This window comes from Plecotus auritus (genome assembly GCF_963455305.1).
Source record: "Plecotus auritus genome assembly, chromosome: 1".
Lineage (NCBI taxonomy): Eukaryota > Metazoa > Chordata > Mammalia > Chiroptera > Vespertilionidae > Plecotus > Plecotus auritus.
The window spans coordinates 72,666,381-72,678,997 of NC_137770.1; the positions used below are offsets into that span (position 1 = coordinate 72,666,381).

At 47.2% G+C, this 12,617-nt stretch overlaps 1 pseudogene across 1 annotated transcript; it reads right to left on the minus strand.

The window, feature by feature from the left end:
* Positions 1-6,659: 6,659 nt before the first annotated feature.
* Positions 6,660-7,258, minus strand: LOC308235893 (small ribosomal subunit protein eS6-like; annotated as a pseudogene). Its single transcript has one exon. The product of its transcript is annotated as a small ribosomal subunit protein eS6-like (transcript).
* Between the last annotated feature and the right edge of the window lie 5,359 nt (positions 7,259-12,617).

Below are 12,617 nucleotides of genomic sequence, written 5' to 3' on the forward strand. Positions count from 1 at the left end.
AGCCTCTGGCACAGTGCTATACATAGGGCAATCAATGATGGTATGCTGGGACTGAAGTAAATGATTGTGTAGTTACTGTGAATAAAGGCTTTTTAAATATATATATATATATATATATATATATATATATATATATATATATATTTATTGATTTCAGAGAGGAAGGGAGAGGGAGAGAGAGATAGAAACATCAATGATGAGCCTGGCTGGCGTGGTTCAGTGGTTGAGCATTGACCTATGAACCAGGAGATCATGGTTTAATTCCCGGTCAAGGCATATGCTTGGGTTGCAGTCTTGATCCCCAGTGGAGCCTCAAGAGGCAGCCGACCAATGATTCTCTCTCATCATTGATGTTTCTGTCTCCCTCTCCCTCTCCCTTCCTCTCTGAAATCAATAAAAATATATTTAAAAATAAAGAAAGCCCGCCGAAACCGGTTTGGCTCAGTGGATAGAGCGTTGTCAGCCTGCGGACTGAAAGGTCCCAGGTTCGATTCCGGTCAAGGGCACGTACCTTGGTTGCGGGCACATCCCCAGTGGGAGGTGTGCAGGAGGCAGCTGATCGATGTTTCTCTCTCACTGATGTTTCTAACTCTCTATCCCTCCCCCTTCCTCTCTGTAAAATATCAATAAAATATATTTAAAAAAATAAAAATAAATAAAAATAAAGAAAGCCCTACTTAAAAAAAAAAAAAAAGGAACGTTATTGATGAGAAAGAATCATTGATTGGCTGCCTCCTGCACGCCCCACACTGGGGACCAAGCCCACAACCTGGGCATGTGCCCTGACTGGGAATTGAACCATGACCTCCTGGGTCATAGGTTGACACTCAACCATTGAGCCACATGGGCTGGGAATAAAGGGTTTTATGATTTAGTGGCCCGGTGCACGAAATTCGTGCACATTAAAAGGGGATTAATTAGAGGAAATAATTTAATATTGCTATTTGCCCTTTCTCTATAATAGAAGTGTCAGAGATGAAAGAAAATTAGTAAAATGTATATGAAAACCTTCCTCCTGTCAGAGTCTGGGGTGCACCACGGGACCCAGAGTCAAGTCCCCGCCCACCCACATGCGCCTCAAAATCGCGTGAGACCCAGACCCAGCTGTCCCCCCCCCCAATTGGGCTAGATCCAGACCCCCCCCAGCCAGTCCCACCCTTGTCAAGCCCCGCTGGGCAGGGGATGTAGCCTCAGGTCCCCTGGCCCAGCGCCAGGATGGGGGGCATAGCCTGAGGTCCCCCAGCCCAGACAGGGGCAGGGGGTGTGCCTTGAGGTCCCCCGTCAAGCCCCGCCAGGTGGGGAACATGGCCTGAGATCCCTTGTCAAGCCCTGCTGGGTTGCGGGGGGGGGTGCAGCCTCAGGTCCCCCGGCCCGGCACCGGGAGGGGGGCACAGCCTCAGATTCCCCCATCAAGCCCCACCAGCAGGAGGGTGCAGCCTCAGATCCCCCGTCAAGCCCCGCTGGGTGGGGATCACGGCCTGAGGTCCCCTGTCAAGCCCTGCCAGGCAGGGGGGCTCATTCTCAGGTCCCCTGGCCGGGTGCTGGGGCGGAGGGCACCGCCTGAAGTCCCCTGTCAAGCCCCACCTGGTGGGGGGCGAGGCCTGAGGTCCCCCGGCCTGGCACTGCGGCGGGGGGAGCAGCCTGAGGTCCCCTAGCCCAGCACCAGGACGGGAAGCGCACCTTGAGGTCCCCTGTCAAGCCCTGCCAGGTGGGGGACATGGCCTGAGGTCCCCTGTCAAGCCCCATGGGGGCGGGGGAGGGGGAGGGCGTAGCCTCAGGTCCCTGCTGATTGCTCATTAAGGCTCCTTATGGGAACTTGGCCTCAGCTGTGGGTGCAGCCATCTTTGTGACAGAGTGATGGTCAATTAGCATATTCCCTCTTTATTAGATAGGATTCCTGTCTCCCCCCCAACACCTTATACATACAAGAATCCTAACAAGGAGACTACTACCTTATGGTAATACTATATTACCACAGATTTATCATTACATCCATTATACACACCATTGCAAAACCTACTTTTATCGAGCACCAACAGTGCCCAAACCCTGTTCCTCAGTATCTCCCACATATTGCCCCATATATTCAAACCGAGAAAGTAGGTACTATTTCTATCCCCATTTTACAGATGAGCAAATAGGCTCAGACAGGTTAACTAACTTGTCAATCATGTGGCAGTTAGCAGAGTGGGGATTGGAGTCCCAGCAAGCATTTCTATTGCTTCGGTGGGCTTTTCCACACTTAAGAATTCTGAGTTCAGATGGAAGTTCCACCTTCACCACAGATTCAACTTGACTGAAACAAAAACTCATTTTCAAGTGGTGAGCAGCCACCATTAGATGAGAGACTTACTGTGTTGCAGGCACTGGACATACACTTAGTGGCCAGATTATTATGATCTCTGAATGCATAATAATCTGGCCACTCAGTATATATATATTAGAGGCCCGCTGCATGAATTCATGCATGGGTGGGGTCTGGCCAGCCTGGCCAGGGGGAGGAGACATGGGCGGTTGGCTGGCCTGCCTGCTGGTCGAACTCCTGGTCGAGGGGGAAATTTGCATATTAGCTTTTTATTACATAGGATATACACTGAGTGGCCAGATTATTATGCGTTCAGATCTGGTAAGCTTCACTCTCGAGACTACTGGGTTTAATTCTCTTCTCTGCCACTTACTATCAGTGTGCCTTAGTCTCCTTCTTTACAAAATAGGGCTGCGTGGGGTTATTATGAGGATTAAATGAATTAATACAGAAAAAATATGTGACACTGAGTACTCAATAAGTGTTATCTGAAGAAAGGGACAGAGCCAGAATGTTATCCCATCTCTCTGACATTAAAAACTACACTCTTCCACCCTGGCTGTGGCCCAGGTGGTTGGGTGTCGTCCCACTCTCTGGTGCATCAAAAGATTCCCGGTTCCACTCCAGGCCACGGCACATGCCTGGGTTGCAGGCTCTCCCTCTCCCTTCCTCTCTCTCTAAAAATCAATAAAAAACGAAGAAACAAAAACACTACATTTTTCCCACTATCTTAAGCTGCTTCTGATAAAAAGAAAAACTACACATGAGAGGAAAAAAAGATGGTTTAACAAAGTGGTGAAAGTAATGGCATTTGAATGGTGGAAATATGGGGTATTTCTTTTTAGTTTTTAAATTATTTTCCAAGTTCCCTTTAGTGAACATGGAATGCCTCTATAATGAAGAGAGAAATATGTCATGATAACCTCTATATTCCTCCTATTTAACCCCAGAATTGCTCTGCTCTTCTGGCCTCATTGTCCCAGTCACTTTGGAGTTATCTGTACCCCCTGCCTTTCCTTGGGCTTTCCCTGCAAACATCCAGACAGCCCCTGGGTCCTGACAGCCTTCCCTGGTATTCGCTCACATCCACCCCTTGTTGCCTGTTGCCACTGCTGCCCTTGTTCTGGGCTCTGTGCCAGCTTCCACATGGACCCCCAGCCACCCTGCACACTGCATAAGGTTCTCTCCTCCAGCCCTACCTTCATCTGCCCTTCACTTGTTCAGACCCTCATTGACCCCAAGAGCCTCTCTGGCAGTGTATATAGAGCCAGCTGTTACCTGGATGGGTTCATGAAGTTCTGTCTGTGAAGAGACAATGTCAGAACTGTTGGGGGCCTTAGTTAAAGGCCTTTGCCTTATATACAGGAAACTGAGGCCCAGAGATTTGACCTTGATTTGTTCAGAGACATACAGCTAGTATGTGGCAGAGGCCAGCCTAGACTTAAGGTCTCTTAACTGCCAATCTTGGGCCCTTTCCATGATAATTATGACTTGCCTTTCTACAAAGCATTTCCAGATGGTATTGTTTTCTAAATCTATATTGCAGGCCCAGGGCCAGGTGTCTGGATGAATTAGCTCTTTTGTTAGCCACTCCCCTCTGTGAACTTGGAGAATAGAAGACCTGGGTTTATGCTATAGCCTTCATTCCCTTTGAGATCAAACAAGTATGCCCTGGCAGGTGTGGCTCAATGGGTTGGAGCATCGTCCAGTTGTGGATTCGATTCCCGGTCGAGGCACATACCTAGGTTGGTGCATACTCCATGTTTCTCTCTCGCCCTTCCTCTCTCTCTAAAATCAATAAAAACAGCCCAGCCTGCATGGCTCAGTGGTTGAGCGTCGACCTATGAACCAGGAGATCACAGTTCCATTCCCCGTCAGGGAGGGCACATGCCTGGGTTGTGGGTTCGATCCCCAGTGTGGGGCGTGCAGAAGGCAGCCGATCCAATGATTCCCTCTTATCGTTGATGTTTCTATCTCCCTCTCCCTCTCCCTTCCTCTCTGAGATCAATAAAAATAAGTTTTAAAAAATAAAAACTAGAAACATATGCCCTGGTGAGGATTGAAAAAAAGATGGTAGACCAGACCTCTCATCTTCCTATATGTGCAGGCTGCCCCTCCCACCAAGAGGGGGCATCTACCTTTTCATTCCCTTTGAATCTACAACTTGCTTTGACCAATAGGGCATAGTAGAAGTGGTATCACATGACTTTTAGGCTTCAGCCTTGTGGCTTCCATTTTTCCCTCTTAGAACCATTTGTGCTGTAAAGAAATTTGACTACCCTGTAGGAGAGAGGCCACCCAAAGAGAGCAGGAGAGATTTATCAGGGAGAGAGGGGGGTCCAGCTGAAGAGCTGCATTAACATTATTAGTCCCAATCTAGTCACCCCAGCAGAGATTAGCTGCACCTGCCAAACCCAGCCCAGCAACCTTTTGGTGTACAGTACAACGCCCATCCAACTGAGCCACACTGGCCAGGGCAAGAATTATTTTTTTAATCATAGAAAATGATTAATTTAGCAGAAATTTTCTTTGCAAACTCTTTTTTTTTTAATATCTTTATTGATTTCAGAGAGGAAAGGAGAGGGAGAGAGAGAGATAGAAACATTAATGAGGAGAGAGAATCATTGATTGGCTGCCTACTGGGGATCAAGCCTGCAACTTAGGAATATGCTCTGACTGGGAATCCAACCAGTGACCTCTTGGTTCCTGGGTCAGTGCTCAACCGCTGAGCCATACTCAGCCAAGCTATTTGCAAACTCTTTAAACATAATTACAAACACAAAGCATCCTTTTAAAAGTGACCCAAATTAAATCAAAGTCAGATCATTGAAGTAAAATACAACATTAAGAAGTCATTTAATTTGTAAGATTTAAAAAATATATAATTTTATTGATTTCTTGGCAACATTTATCTGCTTGAGTTCCTTGCAGCTCATCCTGTTTATAGCTGCATCTGAAAAATACTGTGCTACATTTTTACATTAGGAAGAAATAACATATAGAACTGCTCAGACCCTGAGACCCTTGTCCTGTCTAACAATCCTATATAATAAAGAGGTAATATGCAAATTGACCATCACTCCAACACACAAGATGGCCGCCATAAGATGGCCAGCAGGGGAGGGCAGTTGTGGGCGATCAGGCCAGCAGGGGAGGGCAGTTGGGAGGGACCAGGCCTGCAGGGGAGGGCAGTTAGGGATGACCAGGCCTTCAGGGGAGGACAGTTGGGGGGACCAGGTCTGCAGGGGAGGGCAGTTGGAGGCTACCAGGCCGGCAGGGGAGGGCAGTTTGGGGCAACCAGGCCTGCAGGGGAAGGCAGTTGGGGGGGACCAGGCCTGCAGGGGCGGGCAGTTGGGTGGGACCAGGCCGGCAGGGGAGGGCAGTTAGGGGTGACCAGGCTGGCAAGTGAGGGCAGTTAGGGGTGACAGGGCCAGGAGGGGAGGGCTGTTGGGGGCGACCAGGCCTGCAGGGAGGGACAATTATGGGTGACCAGGCCTGCAGGGGAGGACAATTAGGGGCGACCAGGCCTGCAGGGTAGGGCAGTTAGGGGTGACCAGGCTGGCAGGGGAGGGCAGTTAGGGGCAATCGGGCTGGCAGGCAGGCGAGCAGTTGGGAGCCAGCAGTCCTGGATTGTGAGAGGGATGTCCCATATTGGAGAGGGTGCAGGCTGGGCCCCTAGTTTGATTAATAAAGCCTATTTTAACCCCTCCCAATTTTACACTGGCTTATCTTCATTTAAATGTTGTGTCCTAGCTGGTTGCACAGTGGTTAGAGCATCGACCTTTGGACTGAAGGGTCATGGATTTGATTCCGGTCAAGGGCATGTACCTCAGTTGCAAGCTCGACCCCCAGCCCTCGTCGGGGAGCGTGCGGGAGGCAACCAATCAATGTTTCTCTCACACCGATGTTTCTCTCTCACAGTCTCCTCCACTCTCTAAAAATCAATGGAAAAAATATCCTCGGGTAAGGACTAACAACAACAAAAAAAGATATTGTAAATTCTTGAGAAAAGAACAAATTTTGTTATGGTGAAAAAAAATCTTAGGAACAACAAATTACAAATATTGAATTTTTCAATAAACAGAAATGTTTTTCTTCCTCACATGTGAACATCCAATAAATAAAACATACATAATTATCCCGGGTATAGAAACTAGTAATTTACTTGTGAAAGAGGTGCATTTTGGTATATTTGGTGATAAGGTTTTTTTCTTTTTTTGATGTTTGATCTTATTTATTTGTTATTCTTAGAAAATCTCACTTTGACTGGACTTAGACTTAGAGGTGGAAGCTCTTAGAGAGAACAGCGTATGGCTCTTGGCAATCTGTTCCTGGCATTTTTATCTGGCATCCTTCATTCTCTCAGCATATTCTGTGGCCTCTTAGTACACTGTTTCTTCAGAGCAATACACCCGGCGTTGGTGTTGCAGGACATGTGGACTAACAAGACACTGAATCTTGGGTGCTTTGGTCCCAGGTTTCTCACCTTTGTTGAGTGGCTTTCTCACAATATACTGGCAGACATCTTTAGGGAGATTGAAAAGTTTGCGGATACTACTAGCTCTTTTGGGCCCCAGGCGATGAGGCACAGTAGTTATCAGTGAGGCCAGAAATATCTTTCTCCCCTTTTTTGACACTAACCAAATTGAGAACGCTGAGATTGACATCTACAAGGCAACCCTGAACAAATTTGTGCTTTCTTCCTCCACTTCTTGGTCTGTAACAGGAATGCCCCTTACTCAGCAGCAGGCAGACACGGCCATGGGACAAGACCCCCTGCTTGTTTGTCATTCCACCACTGGTTTCAACTACAAAACCCTTCCATTCTTCACCCAGAGCATCAGCAGCAACTTCGTTGGACACACACGTTTCATAAAAGACATGAAGTTTGCAATCATTGTCCACTTTGAGTTGCTGAGAGCCAGTGGCTGGGAAAGAGAAGTTCAACTTCATCCTAAAGCATCCGACAGGCTCCAAGGCCCCATGAAGAGAGTGGTGGTAAAGTTTTTGTTTAAGTATAAAGCACTTCACCAAACAAACCAGGCCATTATTATTATTTTCTTTTCTGGCTAGTTTTTTTTAAAATAAATCTTTATTGTTCAGATTATTACAGTTGTTCCTCTTTTTTCTCCCCATAGCTCCCCTCCACCGGTTCCCACCCCACCCTCTGCCCTTACCCCTCCTCACTGTCCTCATTCATAGGTGTACGATTTTTGTCCAGTCTCTTGCTGTACCCCCCACACCCCTTTCTCCCCGAGAATTGTCAGTCCACTCCCTTTCTATGCCCCTGATGCTATTAAATTTACCAGTTTATTCTGTTCATCAGATTTTTTTATTCACTTGATTTTTAGATTCACTTGTTGATAGATATGTATTTGTTGTTCATAATTTTTATCGTTACCTTTTTCTTCTTCTTCCTCTTCTTAAAGAATACCTTTTAGTGCCCTAACCGGTTTGGCTCAGTGGATAGAGCGTCGTCAGCCTGCGGACTGAAAGGTCCCAGGTTCGATTCCGGTCAAGGGCACGTACCTTGGTTGCAGGCACATCCCCAGTAGGAGGTGTGCAGGAGGCAGCTGATCGATGTTTCTCTCTCATCGATGTTTCTAACTCTCTATCCCTCTCCCTTCCTCTCTGTAAAAAAGCAATAAAATATATTTTTTAAAAAAGAATACCTTTTAGCATTTCATATAATACTGGTTTGGTGTTGATGAACTCCTTTAGCTTTTTCTTATCTGTGAGGCTCTTTATATGACCTTCAATTCTGAATGATAGCTTTGCTGGGTAGAGTAATCTTGGTTGTAGGTTCTTGCTATTCATCACTTTTAATATTTCTTGCCACTCCCGTCTGGCCTGCATAGTTTCTGTTGAGAAATCAGCTGACAGTCGTATGGGTGCTCCCTTGTAGGTAACTGTTTTTCTCTTGCTGCTTTTAATATTCTCTCTTTGTCTTTTGCTCTTGGCATTTTAATTATGATGTGTCTTGGTGTGGTCCTCTTTGGATTCCTTTTGTTTGGGGTTTTGTGCACTTCCTGGACTTGTAAATCTATTTCTTTCACCAGGTGGGGGAAATTTTCGGTCATTATTTCTTCAAATATGTTTTCAGTATCTTGCTCTCTCTCTTCTTCTGGCACCCCCATAATTCTGATGTTGGTATGCTTGAAGTTGTCCCAGAGGCTCCTTATACTAGATTCATATTTTTGGATTCTTTTTGCTTTTCCAGTTGGGTGTTTTTTGCTTTTTCGTATTTCAAATCTTTGACTTGATTCTTGCGTTCCTCTAGTCTGCTGTTGGATCTCTGTATGTTATTTTTTATTTCAATCAGTGTATGCTTAATTTCTAGTTGGTCCTTTTTCATATCCTCAAGGGTCTCGCTAAATTTATCAGCCTTTTCTAGAAAATTCTTGAAAAACCTTATAACCGTGGTTTTGAACTCTATATCTAGTCATTTGCTTTCCTCCATTTCTTTCATTTGTGATCTGTTCCTTTGTCTCCACATTTTGGCTGCTTCCCTGAGTTGATAGAGTGGCTTTGTGTGCTAAGTGTCCTATAGGGCCCAGTGACTCAGCCTCCCCAGTTACCTGAGGTGGACACTCTTGGTGCACCCCTTTGTGGGCTGTGTGCACAGTCTTGTTGTAGTTAAGCCTTGATTGTTGTTGGTATCACTGGGAGGAATTGACCTCCAGGCCAATTGGCTGTGAGGATCAGCTATGTCTACGCTGGGAGAACTTCTGTGCTAGAGACACCCTTATGGGACAAGACTTTCAAAAGCCTCTGTGTTCAGCTTGGATGGGGCGGAGTCTCAGGGCAGAGCAATCAGCAATGGCTTCGTGGGGTGGGATCTCAGGGCGGAGCAAACAGCGATGGCTTCCCGTCAGCCCTGCCCCAAGAGGCCCCTGGTTCTCAGCATCCCTTGGCAATCGCTGCAAGCACCTCTGAGAGAAAGCCACCCTCGAGCCTTGCCCGCTGCCAGACAGTCCAGTTTCTCCCCAAATGAGTCTGGGTCCCCAGAGTCTCACCCGGAACTGGAGTTCAGAGCAGTTGGGAGCTTCTATCTCTCTCCCGCTTGAGAAAGCCAGCCGCGCACTCAGTTGCCCGCCCTCTCCTCGTGCACGCGCCTCTGCACCTCTGCCCTCCGCAGCTCCTCTGAGTCTCAGTGTGCTTTTCTCTTTCCTTCTAGTTGTAGAATTTCCACTCAGCCAGCTTTGCTGTGGTTCTGGATGATGTCAGTTTTGTCTTTTAGTTGTAGTTTTGAAATTGTTGTGTGAGGCAGCAGTTTAGGTGTTTACTTATGCCGCCATCTTGGTTTCTCCAGGCCATTATTATTTAAAAGTCTACTCCTTGCCCTGGCTGGTGTGGCTTATTTGGTTGAGCATTGTCTCGTACATCAAGAGGTCTCTGGTTCAGTTCCCAGTCTGGGCACATGCCTAGTTTGCAGGCTCGATCCCCAGTAGGGGACATGCAGGAGGCAGCCAATTGAGTTCCTCTCCCCCAACCTCCCCTCTCTCAAATCAATTAAAAATCATTTCAGCCCTGACTGGTTTGGCTAGAGCATTAGCCTGAGACTAAAGGGTCCCGGGTTCGATTCCAGTCAAGGGCACGTACCTTGGTTGCAGGCACATCCCCAATAGGAGGTGTGCAGGAGGCAACTGATCAATGTTTCTCTCTCATCAATGTTTCTAACTCTCTATTTCTCATCCTTCCTCTCTGTAAAAAATCAATAAAAAATATATTAAAAAAACATTTCAAAAAAAAGGTCTACTCCTTTCCCCCAGATTCTTTTTAAAAATATATATATTTTTATTGATTTCAGAGAGGGAGAAGAGAGATAAAAACATCAATGATGAGAGAGAATCATCGATTGACTGCTTCCCACACACCCCACACTGGGGATGGAACCTGCAACCCGGGCATATGCCCAGGCTAGGAATTGAACTGTCAGGCTGGGCTCCCCCAGATTCTTTATTTGAGTACAAACTCATCAATTTCTATAGAATTCTGGCTATGGTACCAAGCCACAGGAAAGTTCTGAAATATCTGAAAGTCATTTGATTAGAGAAAAATGTCTTCTTGAGACTTGGAGGCAGTCATTCATCACTTTGCGTCTGAAGGCATTCCTCAGTGAACTTCTTTCCTGGTCTCCAAAGGAAAGCGCAGGACCTGGGTTCCCAGAAGGGGTTGCTTGCAGCTGGAACACTGGCCAGCAGAGCATCCTTGCAGGCATGCTGCCTGCAGTACTGTTGATCCTCTCCACACCGGCCTCTAGCCCAAGCTGCTCCACTAGGACTGCAGGGCGTTCACACAGGCCCTGGAAGACAAGGCCACCACACGGTGCTCTGAGGGCAGGAGACTTGAAGAATCCTAATGTCAAAAATGTTCACAAATTCCAGTGTGGTGGATAGCCCATAAGTGGCCACCAGTAGTCCCCACCTGCTGTTGTGTCATCTCTCCCCCTTGAGTGTGGCTGGACCTAGTGGCTGGCTTCTGCTGAGCAAAACATCATGGGATGTCACTTCCTAGATTAGGCTACGAAAAGACTGTGATTTCCATCTTGCTTGACACCCTCTCCCTCTTTTGGTGCCCTGGATCTAGTGGAAGCCACTGCTATGTGGTGAGTATCCTCTAGAGCAGCGGTTGCCAACCGGTGGTCTGCGGACCACTGGTGGTCCGTGAGGTCTGGAAGGTTGGCGACCGCTGCTCTAGAGAGGTCCACAAGGCAAGAAACAATGTTTCTGACCAACAGCCGTGGCCGCCACCTGGCTTGCAGCCTTCTGAGAATCCCTAAGCCAGAGGCGCCAGCCAAGCAACCTACGGAAACAGTGATATATGAAAAATGCTTATTGTTTTAAGCTACTGAATTTGGGGATAATTATTATGCAGCAATGTGTATATGACTAACATATTCATTAACTGTACATATTAGGACATCAAACTATAAAGAGTTTATTTGGTACAATTTTCAGGGAGCTAATATGACCATAAATATTCAATTCTCCTATAATTTTACACATCCTCTATCCTTGTAGATCTATCTCTAGAACTTCTCTTAAGTCGGGGGGGAAATCATGAAATGCTAACATAGGAATAGTTACAAGGATGTTCAGAGCAGCACTATAATGGCAAAAATTGGTAGCAATCCCATACATCTAATAACAGGGCATTGAGTAACTAGATCATGGAATTGCCTCTAACAGAACAGGTTGGACTCCATTAGTGAGTCTTGAAAAACAAAGTGACTTGCTTTCAGCATTTGAAAAAATAATAATAACATGGAATAGAATTAAAAATACCCCATATTTCCACCATTCAAATGCCACTACTTTCACCACTTTGTGGGTTTATTGATGATAGCCATTCTGACAGGTGTGAGGTGATGTCTCATTGTGGTTTTAATTTGCCTTTCTCTGATGATTAGTGATTTTGAGCATCTTTTCATATGTCTATGGGCCATCTGTATGCCCTCTTTGGAGAAATGTCTATTCACGTCCTCTGTCCATTTTTTAATTGGATTGTTTGTTTGTTTTTAGTGTTGAGTTGTTTGAGTTCTTTATACATTTTGTATATTAACCCCTTATCAGTTGTATCATTGGCGAATACCTTGAGGAGCCTCACATTATTAATAACTAGAGGCCCAGTGCATGAATTCGTGCACAGGTGGGGTCCCTCGGGGTGGCCTGCGGAGATCGGGCCCCAGCTTGTGCCCCCAGCCTCGCAGCCCCAACTTGCACCCCCAGCCTCACAGCCCTGCCTGGCAGCCCCCCTTGGCCTGGCGCCACCTTCTCACCTGCTCCACCATCCTGCTTGCGGGGCGATCGGTTGTAGCCAGGGGGTCCCCCGATCCCTGCCCGGCTCCCTCAGTGCCTGGGAGCTAGCGGCGGCCCTGCCTCCCGTCACTGCCACTGCTGGTCACCATCTGTGGAACGATCGGTAGGGGGATTGGGCCCCTGCTCGCACCCGCCTTGGCCTGGCACCACCCACTCACCTGCTCCACCATCCCGCAGAGGTCCCGCTCTCGTCGGGGCCCCATCGGGGCTGGCAGTGCCTCCACTGCTGCCCGCTGCCAGCGCTGCATCGCCAATACCTGCCATGTTCTGCGCCGCCCCCTGGTGGTCAGCACACGTCATAGCAAGCGGTCGAACTCCCAGTCTCCTGGTCAACTCTTGGTCAAACAACCACCTGAGGGGACAATTTGCATATTAGGTTTTTATTATGTAGGATGGGAATAACTCATTCGTGTGCCCTCGAGTTTCACCAGGTCCATACTGTTTGCTGGTGCAGAATCACACCAACCTCCAGTTTACAAATTAGGAAACAT